Source organism: Malaclemys terrapin, chromosome 14 (genome assembly GCF_027887155.1).
Source record: "Malaclemys terrapin pileata isolate rMalTer1 chromosome 14, rMalTer1.hap1, whole genome shotgun sequence".
Lineage (NCBI taxonomy): Eukaryota > Metazoa > Chordata > Testudines > Emydidae > Malaclemys > Malaclemys terrapin.
The window spans coordinates 21,685,364-21,697,516 of NC_071518.1; positions in this window are offsets into that span (position 1 = coordinate 21,685,364).

Genomic DNA, 12,153 nt, shown 5'->3' on the forward strand with positions numbered 1-12,153 from the left:
ACATATTTTCGGTTCATGAGAATGCATATAATTATCAAGCATAAGTGTGTCTATAATATATATGTATAATGAAAGGGAGAGAAAGAGAGTGCTTTATCACTATAATTTTACAGTGCTAACATGAAAAATACTACAGGCTTGTAGTAATATTTACAAATGAAATTATGTTACCTGGTTTCTTGATATCATGTTTTAACAAAAAATACTTATTTGAACTCAGGCAATTGAAGAGCATAGCTAGCTAGCCAGCATTCTCCTTCCCCTTTCCCCCTCTAAAAAAATCACTGACCATGTATATAGTAATTACACACACAGTCATACTAGTAGTGCCTTTCATATTTAGAATTTCAACAAAATGTGTAAAGAACACTTCAGGACAAGTATAGCATAGTTCCATTACATACTTCTGAGCTACTACAGAAGTTCCTAATTGCACCAGGCTAAAATAGGTTATAGTAATTTTAAACCATGTGGCATCTTATTTAAGATATTCAGTATTTTAGAGTCTTCATGCTGTCACTGAATTGATTCTTAAACTATTTATACTTTACTATGTTAATGCCTTCTCTTTATACTTTACTAATGCCCAATTTTAGTTAATAGAAATGGCTTATTGGATAAAGCATAGCTGTACTTTGTAAAATACTCATCTTGTATCACTTCTTTTAGAGATCAGACATTTCCTTTTCCCCTAAGGTCCAAAGATCTGTAAGTTGACATAATTCTGCACAAATCACTCTGGTAGTGTAACTTAGAATGTCCAAATTCCCTTTGGACCATGGCCTCTGTAACTGTGCCATCACTCACTTAACTTCACCTTATCTTTAAATAAGTTTAACCAGAAGGGACTTGTTCAACTCACCTCCTCTTGAGTGACGTGAATTATTTATATGATCTTCATATGTGTTCGTTAAGCTATATACTGTAAACCGAAGTGCAACTGTTTATTCTGTTCACCCATAAGAGTACTACTACAATGCTTGAGCTACAGCAAACTACAGTACTGCCACTTTTTGCTGATCTTTGATGGAAATTGACAATCATCACATATTTTTTTCATGCTATACAATGGCAGCGGCATTGTCTCAAACTGGCACATTAGCAATACAGAATGCATAAAAGAGACATTTCAAACACTCACTGTTGCTGCGTTGCCATTTTCCAGGCCACCTTTCCCTGTTTCTTCACAAAACTGAATACACAGGAAACATATACAGGCATGTCTTACAACATACATATACAGCTGTAATGGTTATTGTAGTGACAATGAGAGAATAGGGCTTATTTGTCAATTCACCTTTTTAAGTGTGTTCCTTGTCTGTGAAGGAAGGAGACCCCTTGTGATGCAACAGACTTGCAAAAAGGTTCTATTAGCTACTAAAGGGACAACAGAAAACATAGATCAACATAAAATACAACAAATACTTCCCTTAAAATGTGATATGAAAATATTTTCCAGTAAACTTGTCCTATTAGGGCTCTTACATTTTCAAAGTAATAATAATTAAAAATATTGTGTATTTATATAGCCCTTTTCATAGAGAATGATGCCAGAGAACATTATAGACTGACTACATAGAGGTTACTCAGGAACCACTGAAAAAAAAAACCTCTTGGGTGGAAGACAGCAACCACTTAGTGCCACCAACACTAAACAACAGTTTTAAAAGGGTATCTGAACAATAATTTCTCTAATGGGTACTAGTGGTATTTATTTTTAGCATGCAGAACCTAGCTACCCAAGTTGGAATTTGGCCAGAACACCACTATTAACATTCCTGCTGTTAGAAAGAGTGGTATAGGATCATTAATGTTACAAAGGTAAAGGTTTTTCTTTCATGTCTTCTGCAAATAACATTCCCACAGTACAGTATCCCCTAACATTGTAGTGGATCCTTGGTTGAACAGAGACTTGCTGTCATCTACTAAATGAAACACAACATTTCTTTCAGGATCCTGGATTTTCTCTGAAGGACTCCCATCCAGGTGCCAACTAGGCAAGAACCTGCTTACCTGATGAAAGCTGAGGTGATCTGGTTAGAACACAGAATTTGTGTTGTGGTATATTTAAGGACCTTGTGATTTAGCGGGTCTGGTAAAGACACGCTAAGTTGATGGCAGAGCGCTCTGCTGTTGACTGCTATGCTTCATCTCCCCGAGAAGAGTAAGGTAAGTCAGCGGGAGAGCATCTCCCATCAACACAGCACAGTGTAGACACTGCTGTTAGTTGACCTGAGCTACGTCAGTTTCAGTTACATAACTTACGTAACTGAAGTAGCGTAACTTAGGTTGACTTACAGCTGTAGTGTAGACCAGGCCTAAGTCTCAGCCTTAGCAGCGTAAAAGGACTTTTGTGTAACTTATGCCTGGTCTACACTACAGGGGAAATTCAATCTAAGCTACGCAATTTGAGTTACGTGAATAGCGTAACTCAAATCGACATAGTTTAGATCTACTTACCGCGGGGTCCACACTATGCGACACTCTCCCGTCGACTCCCCCTACTCTTCAAACGAATGACAAAACAACCCTCCCCTCCAGCCCATAGACACTGACTTCTTAGAAACATGCCAGATTTCTGTGACACTTCTTTGAGTTATAGCTTTCGTAGGATGTTTAATTCTAGGCTTGGAAGCTTAAGGCTCCCTTCCACCAAAAGAGTTGAAAAGCACTTGTATGTAAATCTTTAAATACAGTATAGTAATTACATAGTAATCATTCACACAGAGTATCTCTTTTAATTTCTTGATGCTGCTTCTAAAAATAATGCAAATGATTTTGTCACTAGGAAATCTGTTAAAAATGTTTCCTGGTGAATTTGTTTCAGGAGAAGTGGAGAGAATTCTACCTCATGCAGCAAGGGTTTGATTAGCTCACAGTCAAGCCTAATTCTTACAAGGGTTGCATGGAAATGTTGAGGTTTCAGTCTTTTATTGTCAGGCCATGAACCAAAGTTGCTTTATTACATACAGACAAAATACATTTCTCAAGTTACCCAATGCTCAGGTTGGTAACAAAAGCCCCACCTCACAATGCTTATCAGGACTTCACTCAGCATCCCAGAGCTGAAAGTCAGGAGTGGGAAACTACTACCAAGCAGAGAGTAGAAGCACTCACCTCCCTTCTTATATATCTGGGTCATCCTAATTGATCCCAGTAGACTTCTTCATTGCTGGGCTACCTCAATCAACCCACCTTAAATCCTCACCTGGAGGAACTTGTCTCCTTTCCTAGCAGCTGAGGCAATACCTTGGGGGAGGAAAAGGTTCCTTTCATTCCTCTTTGCCAAGCACGTTGCTGGATATATAATCACCATCACAAATGTATAAAACAAATTCATAGCCTGGTTCAGGAAGTATAACTATGTTCTTCTGTATTCCTAGGAAATATTGTGCCCCATAACTGAATTAGATACTTCTGATACTTAAAATTCTACATTTTTCTTAGTGTTGCATATACAATAGCTCAGTATAAGCTAAGTCTTTCTGATCATTTTGGCTATGGAGAGAAATACCTATAGTAGCCTTGAAGCATGTGTAACTTTTAAATATGGATCAACTGACCTGAATCAACTGCTAGAACAAAAAGTGACCTTTGTCTTTACTTAGAATTTGAAAATATTTGAGGTTGGAAAAAAGTTGTTTAAATGTTTGTTGCTGCTGCTGCTGCTGCTGTTAAAACTCGGGCTGTTCTGTATTGTATAGTTTTTGATGGAAGCAGAAGTACCAAAAAATCCAAACCAAAATAAAAACCCGGCACAAGAATCTTATTCTTTCAGCATTTTTAGCCTAAGAGCTAAAATAAGGAAGTACTGAAATCTCCTTTGAGAGACTGAGCTCATGAAATTTCCACTCTAAGATTTGGATATGTTCAGGTTAGCTTCAGAGGAGTAGCATCTGAGTTTTTGGATGTTTAAACAAATCTTTAATCATTTTAAGGTTTATTTATCATTTGAAATTTGCTGTCCCAACTTGACCATCTCATTTTTTTCATTATCACCTGCATTATGTTGTGGCACGTAATGACTACGGAAGAAGATTTCTTTATTTCCTATAGGAAACCATGTCCTTTTTTCACATCTTGACACTCCATGACAGATGTGGATATATCAGATCATAAGTGTATTTGCCAATGGGTAGAGATTTGCCTGCTGAATGACAGCAGGCTTCCCAACATCCCAGGATAGTGAAAAAGGATAACTTTGGGAATTGGGAACTCTTTTACCCTTAGGTCATCCCTTCAAATCCAGCGTATGTTAGAAATGACAAAAAAGTGATTACCATCGGAATGCTCTGGTGACCTGTGTGAAATGAGCTAGTGTTCTGGGGTCAGTTTCAAGTGGACAGCTGCCCGCTGCACCATTGAAACTAATGGGCAGTCTCAGCAGAGAGCCCAAGGATAGGATCAATATAGAAGGCCTGATATCAGTGAAAAAGAAGGCTTACGAACAACTGTATGTATGTTTGGAAATTCGGGGAACTGTGTGCCTGTGTCTAGCTAGGTGCCACATCCCTCATTTCTGCTAAGTGGAATCAAGCCCAGAGAATAAATTACACTCAACCTTTTTGGAGGTGGTAGCTGTAGGTCAAATTTGAAACACGTCACCCAAATGGTGTCCTGTACCTCATCTGTGACTAACAAGAGGATGTTCTCTCTAAGGCTGTCAATCAGGTTCTTTTAACAAGCATTAAATTCACTTATATTTTTTTAAACTAGGTGGTCAATACTTCCTAAATTTATGAAAGATCTGTGATCCTGCAAGGTACAGAGCACCCTCCACTCCCATTCCCTTTGATGAGAGGATGATCAGCATCTCACTGGATCAGGCAAGTAATCCTGATTTTCTATAGATACATCTGGCAGTTTTCACTAACTGGAACTAACTTCTATGATTCCAAGTAGATAAAAAACACCAGCTGATAATAGCCGGCTATATCTGTTTAAAATCAGCCCTTCATCCCTGATTCTGAAAAGAAAGGCTATTTAGATATTACAATTCAAAAGAAAAAAAATCCATTATCCCTTCAATGAATCAAGACTCATAACCTATTTACCTTCTCTCCCCCTACTCTTCCAAGGTGCTAAATACGATTTCAGGGCCAATAAAATAGGGACTGATAAAGAAGCACTTTGGAGACTGTGCAGAAGAAAAGTCCTTGAAAGGAAGTATTCAAGTGGTGCTCATACACACTTTGCATTGTAAAACTTCATGCAGCCACCTGACCTCTCTCCCCAAGTATTGTAAATTATATGTTCGCATTGCCTAGGCACAATGTGTTTTGCTACAGCTGTTTTTATGTATATGATAGCTGGAATTATTCACTTTTCAGTAGGAATAGGTGAACCTGGTGGAGTTTGAGGTTTGTGAGCCTTGCAAACAGTTTTTGGAGTCGCAAAACTAGTTAGACTTTATGAATCTTTTATTGCGGTGATTTAAACCTCGTTTCTTTCATTAAAGAATTTTTAAAATGATGTTTTGCTAATGCCAAGAGTAAGTATTAGAACTAGAAGTACCCCTGAAAGCTAGGCTGTTGCCTTCCATTGGATAGTCTGTACACAGTATGTGTGTGTGTTTGTGTGTGTGTATAGATATACATTTCTCTTTAGAATTTCTCTCCCCCTTTTCTTCTTTCAAACATATTTCTATTTTTTTTTCTTTTCATGCAGTTCATTCTCTACTCCATTTCACCTGACTTTTGCACTAGATGTTTTTCTCCCTATTCCCTTTCCTCATGTGTTTCATAGCCTCTCGTAGCACAGCAGAGCACAAGTGCAATAACATTGAATTTAAACTTCTGACCCAGAATATTTAAGTAGGTTCAAAATTATGCAAAACAAGTTATCCCATCCCGAATTTTAGTGGTCCTCAAACACACATTTGTACAAATATGATGGAGCAGTATTATAGAAGCGTGGAAGTCCCTCTCTAGTTAAGGTTGCATCACTACATCTGTTTAAAGGTCGACCTTTTTAAATCCTCTAAAATTGACATGCTTAGTCAGATTTCTTTGAAATTTGGTGTGCCTTAGAAGGGTTCAGGGTATGGTTAGTGACCCACATTTGGAGTCATTTGAGCCAGTGATTCTGGAGGTATAAGCCTCCCCACCAAAAAAAGATCCATTTTTAAAAAGATTCTAGAGGTGGAGATTTTTGTTTGTTTTTGCACAGAACAAGAACTCAAACAGTTGATGTGATGTGGGTCAAAATGGTCACAACTCTCAAGTTTTACCCATGTAGTGCATAGCACCCACTAAATCTTCGGAGGACCCAAACTGAGAACTGTGTTTAGGAAATGGTACATTTTTCACACTGTGCATGTGCCAATACAGACAAGCAGCTGGAGGATTTTCATTCCCTTCATTTTATATGCTTCCACGCTTGACTCTTATAAGTGCTCTAAAGTCCAAATAGTTACTCAAATTGCTTTTAAATTTGGTGTGCCTCCCGGGAGCGCAAGGTAGCATTAGTGATCCAAATCTGGGGCCATTTGCCTGGGGGTTCATGGCCCCTCCCTCCCCCCAGAAATGGTTTCCTTCTACTGCTAGATACTAACGACTGGATGAATCAGAGACCTCTTAATGGCAGTGAACTCACCCTTCAGTTAACATAATTAAGGGCTTGTCTACACTTACCAGGGGATCAACACATGGCGATCAATGCATTGGTGGTCGATTTAGCTGGTCCAGTGAAGACCTGCTAAATCAACTGCAGATTGCTCTCACGTTGACTCCTGTACTCCACCTGAATGAGAAGTATAAGGGGAGTCAATGGGAAAGCATCTCCCATCGACATTGCGTAGTGTGGATCTAAGTATGTTGACTACAACTATGTTATTCATGTAGCTGAAGTTGCGTAACTTAGATCGATCTCCCCCCCGTAGTGTAAACAAGGCCTAAGTTCCGCCAGTGCAACCCAGCCCCTCTGCAGCCCAGCCTTCCTGAGCCCCCAGGTCTGCCAGTTCACCACAACTCCCGTGCACCTTAACCACCCTGCAGCCCACAATGCTGCCAGGGCACTCCAATCCCTGTGCATGCCAATCCCTGTGCATGCACCCCAACCCCTTGCACCCTAATCACTCTGCACCCCAACTCTGCCACAAACACCCTGCAGCCCCAGCTTTGTTCATGGACCTCAACCCCCCAACCCAGCTCTGACAGTGCACTCCAACCCCCCTGCACCCAACCTTCATGCACCCCAGCATTATTCTAGTATACCATAGTTGTCCTTTGCTGCTGACACTGGATGTCAGTTGGGTTATAGGAGAGAGAAGTGATGGTAATAGAAATGTTTATATACCAACAAGTGAAGACTTCAGGGAGATGCAATCCCTGCTTATGGTGGCTGCCTAGGTGCAGTAGTGGAGAGGGGAGCAGGCCGGAGGGGGGAATGCAGTAAATGGGTCAGGGCCATGGTTGGGGAGGTATGCCGAAGCAGGGCTAGCGGGGAGCAGCTGGTGCATATGTGGGCGGGCAGAGGGGCTGTGGCTTGCTCAATATGCAAAATTGCAAGACACGATATGTACAATTGCTACCAACAACAACAACTACCAACAACATATCTTTTCCTGTTAAAAAATCTCGGAAATTCAATGCTAAAAAACTAAGAGCTGTTTGACTGTCATTTTCTAATGATTATTCAGTAAGAAGAATCAAAACCAATGTAAGAAAGTGACAATTGCCTCATGGTTTATATTACAGCCTAAGCTATAGTATAATTCAATGGCAAAAAAAGCGATGTTAACACAGACGTAAGGTTGCCTGGTGGTATGTCGTCCCCTTGCACAGCGCTGAGTTGAGCAAAGCTCAGACTCCTGAAAACCATGAAATTCAGCATGACGGTTACCCATGCAAGCCCAACTGTGCCTTCTTTCAGTGGTGCCCCGTTTCAGCCCATTAACACACACCCCTTTACTCTGCCAACCCCACCGTTTCTGAAATATACAAGCTCTTCACCTCCTTTTACAGCCTATTTACTTTCACCCACTCCATTCCACCTCATACCATACAAGGGCAAAAAAGGTGTGGGAGGGGGGAAAAGGTTGCCGCATCCTCTCCCCTCTGTTCCCCTGGACCTGGCAGTAGCCAATGGGAATTATGTGCCTACACTCCGGTATTAGGTGTAACTACACTAAATGTTGGAGGCAGCAGTTGGGCCTGCTTGGTCAAGGTGTGTTTGTGATATGAGGACACGTCTTGATTACTTTGAGGTGTGTGACAGAGCTGGATATGAGGAGAGCTAAGTTTTGCACCCTCCAACGTGTGTGTGTGTGTGTGTGTGAAGGGAAGCGCTGCATGTGTACCTTCAGGATCCAATATGTATCTTTTCAATTCAGAGTTATGTACGTTACATAATTAGCCGGGCACAAGGAGGTGATTACAAAAGATATTGTCAGTAGTGAGCTGGGTTATGAGCACATTTATTATCTGCATACCCTCCGGGTAAAGTGAGTGTGGTCAGTGTCAGGTGTAGCTGTACTGAACGGTGGAAGCAGTAGTTAGCTCTGCTTGGAGGAGGTGTTTGCAAGATCTGTGGATTACTCTGAGGTGTGTGACAAAGTTGGGAGTGATATGAGGAGTTCTGTGTTTTGCATGCTCTCACGTGTGAGGAAAGGGAGGAGACTCATGTGCACCGTCTGGATGCAGTATGCATCCCTTCGATGCTGAAATGTGTAGGTTATGTCAATAGCAGGGCAGACGGCTTTTATTATAAAAGATATTGTCAGCAGTGAGGTGGAATATGAGAGGATTCTAAATGATGGACTTGAATGATGGTTAAGTGAAAGCGAGATGGTGTCCTGTGAGTCAATGTGAGGGAATTTAAAAGACTGGGAAGCAATTCTTAAATTGTACACGTGTGGGATTCTTTCTGGGGAGCTGGCCAAGTATGTGAGTGTACGCCTGGATCTGGAACCTCCTGAATCATGTAGTGCCAAAGGCCAATGGGAACAGGTGCCATGCACATACTGAGGCATTGCTTGAAGAGGGTAGAGGGGAGGTAGCACAGGCAGGGTTTTTTTTTTTATCATTTAATACTATTAGATGGAATCCTGTGGGGCTGTAAAAGGAGGTGAAGAGCTTGTACATTTCAGCAACTGTGGGGTTGGCAGAGTAAAGGGGTGTGTGCTAGTGGGGTGTAATGGGGCACTGCTGAATGAGGGCAGAGTTGGGCTTGAATGGCAACCTTCACACTTCATTTCCTGGTTTTCAGAAGTCTGAGAATTGCTCAACTCAGTGTTGTGCAAGGGGATGACATATCACCAGGGAACCTTACCTCTCCGTTAATATCGCTTTTTTGCCACTGAATTATACTATAGTTTAGGTTGCAATATAAACCACGAGGCAATAGTGATTCCTTCTTACATTAGTTTTGATTCTTCTTATTGAATAATCATTAGACAATGACAGTCGAAGAGCTCTTTCGGAGTTTCCCATTTGTCTCACTAGTTTTTGACTATTTAAGCTTTTCTTGTTATTGACCATATTAATTTATTGTTATTATTGATCGTATAAATTAATTAATAAAAAGGCAGCTGAAGGGCCTGATGCAAAGACCCCTGACTTCAACAGGCTTTGTATCACTTCCGAGAACTAAATCCTGAGATATGGGCCCTGATGTATGTAATAGAACTTCACTGAATTCTGCAGCAAACTGGGAATTATACAATCATATTAATATAATACAAAAATCACATGGCAACCTTTATCTGTCATGGGTGCTGACAAAGATAGAGGAGGAACAACTCTCTGTCATGGAAAGGGCGATGGAAAGAAGAATTCTGCGGATTTCAAGCCGCAACCGAGTCCCCAATGAAGTGATCAGACAGCAGAGTGGAGTGCAGGAAGTCGTTCTGAAAGCAGGTACAGTAAAATACAATGGGCCGGGCATATAGCTCGGCTGTCGCCGAGTGGTACCGATGGGAACTGAAACAACCACTCGGCCGACCGCCAAAGAGATGGGAAGATTTTATCGTGAAAAGGCATGGCCGCACATGGAGAAGGAAGGCCAGGATAAGAGAAGAATGGATAAGTAAAGCATGCTGTCTGCTGACAGGATGGTTTTATGTGGGTTCCACCCACTATTAAACTTTGCTGTTTGGCTGCCCCATTATTGGTGTCCAGGGAGCCCCTTTATCCCTATCAGGTTCCAGTGTAGCTTGTACCCAGGTGAGGGGAGACTGCTGCTCTGCCAGAAATGCTCAGCACACCAGAGGGGCTGGGATGGCAGCACTGCAATGATCCAACATCTCCCCCCATGCACTATCAAGCAGCTGGGGGGGGGGACACACACAAAAGGTCTGTATAGATAGTAATTGCTGTTGGTACATTTTCTCCCTCTAGCATCCCTGGTGCTTCGAGACTGCAAGCATAATGCATCCAAACACAACAGTTTGGGTGGTGCACCCTCCTTGTTCCTACAGCAGCACGACTTACCCTCTTAGATCTATTCAAGTCATTTGCATTCAACTAGTTAAAATGAAAATAGTCTTAATTTTCTTGTTCACATCAGTTAGCAATAGTTCTAAAGAAGTGGGCTGAAGACTTCTCGGCAGGATGCACACATGTTTTTGCTGTTTCTGCCTCCAGATAAGCATTAACTTCAGTGTGTTTTTGAAGTCAATTTAGTGTAGTGTGTTTGGTTTGGTAGTACTATAGTTCAGGCAGCAATCCTGGGGTAAAGATGAAAGGCAGAAACAAATTGAATCATGATAGCTTTTAAAGAGGTATATAGCCAGCATCTTGCTGTATTGAGATGACACTCAGAAGCCAGTAAAAGCTTCCAGCAGAAATGCACACTGGAAGCCCACCCCAAGCACCAGCAAGAACTATGAAGTTAACCAGTACTGTCTGCTAATTCTTATGAGTTGTTACAGCAACTGAAAACCAACAGTTCCACATCTGTGGCATCCATCATCAATAAGAGACAATATTCCAAAGTGAAGTGGAACTCTGACCAACTGATTACTTGTGAAAATCATAATTAGAAAGAAAATAAATAGAAAAATAAGCTCCCAAACTTGTTTGCACATCCCTGAGCACAGTAAAGTGAACCAAAGACCTGGGACAGCTACCATTTTAATGGGTCATTGGTAGAAATAATATACTTCTTTCTCCTGAAATAAAAAGCAAAGGTAATATTAAGGAGAGCAACTTTCTGAGGGCAACTTAAGAGCAATTCCAAGGGAAAGACAACTTCTCCTCTGAGGAAAGGCAGAAGAGAGTAAGTAAGTAACCCTAGTTGACTTCATTAGCCATATATCGAGATAGCAGAGGGAGACCTGTTTGAAAAAATCCAAGAATTGTTACAGGTAATTTTCAAAAAATGAAAGAGAATTTTGACGTGAAACTTGTTTCTTAGCAGCAGGTATGCAATCTTCTATCAGACATGCCATTTAACTGGTGCTATCTACATAGTCCTCTTTAATTTTACTTCTACAGCTGTTTAACAGTGGACAGTCTAGGAGGTATAGTTTGTCAGCAGTTAGGAAATCTCTATCTCCCCCTTAAAAAAAGAAAAAAAAGTTTTCTCCTAGGCTTTGGATTCAGGTACTGAAGTTAATTAGCTTTCACCACTCTGCCAGTGGCTGTTCTTGGCTGTTTTATAGTAATACCCACTAGTGATGCAGTTTCCTCAAAACCTTTAATTAATATTATAGTCATACTAACTGAGGAATTGGGTGTCAGGTTGCTAATAATACATATAGAATAACAAACATGACTTCCCTTGTTTCATGTTGTCTTTCTTTCTGAGAGCAACTTAAGAGCAATTCCAAGGGAAAGACAACTTCTCCTCCGAGGGAGGAAGCTGCTGCCCAGAGTGTTGTATGAATTTTAATTTTTCTCTTGATTTCACTTTCCAAAGAGATTTTCATTTCTCAACTTTTCAGACAGTGCCTCAATATTTTAGAATATGCCATTCAAAATTATCCAGTGCTGTTAGTATTGCACTGTACTAAACTATTGCTTTCATTTTGAGAGTCGTCTTTTCCTTTCTTTTGAAATAAGACCTAGACTAAATACCAAAATTCTTTCACTGCATAATATAGCCAAATACACTAAAATATAAAAATCTTGATTTAAGTATTTTTGTATTCAAAGATCATAGGCAGGTGTTCATTTGAAGGTTCAGTGGCATTTTGAAATGAGAACATCATAT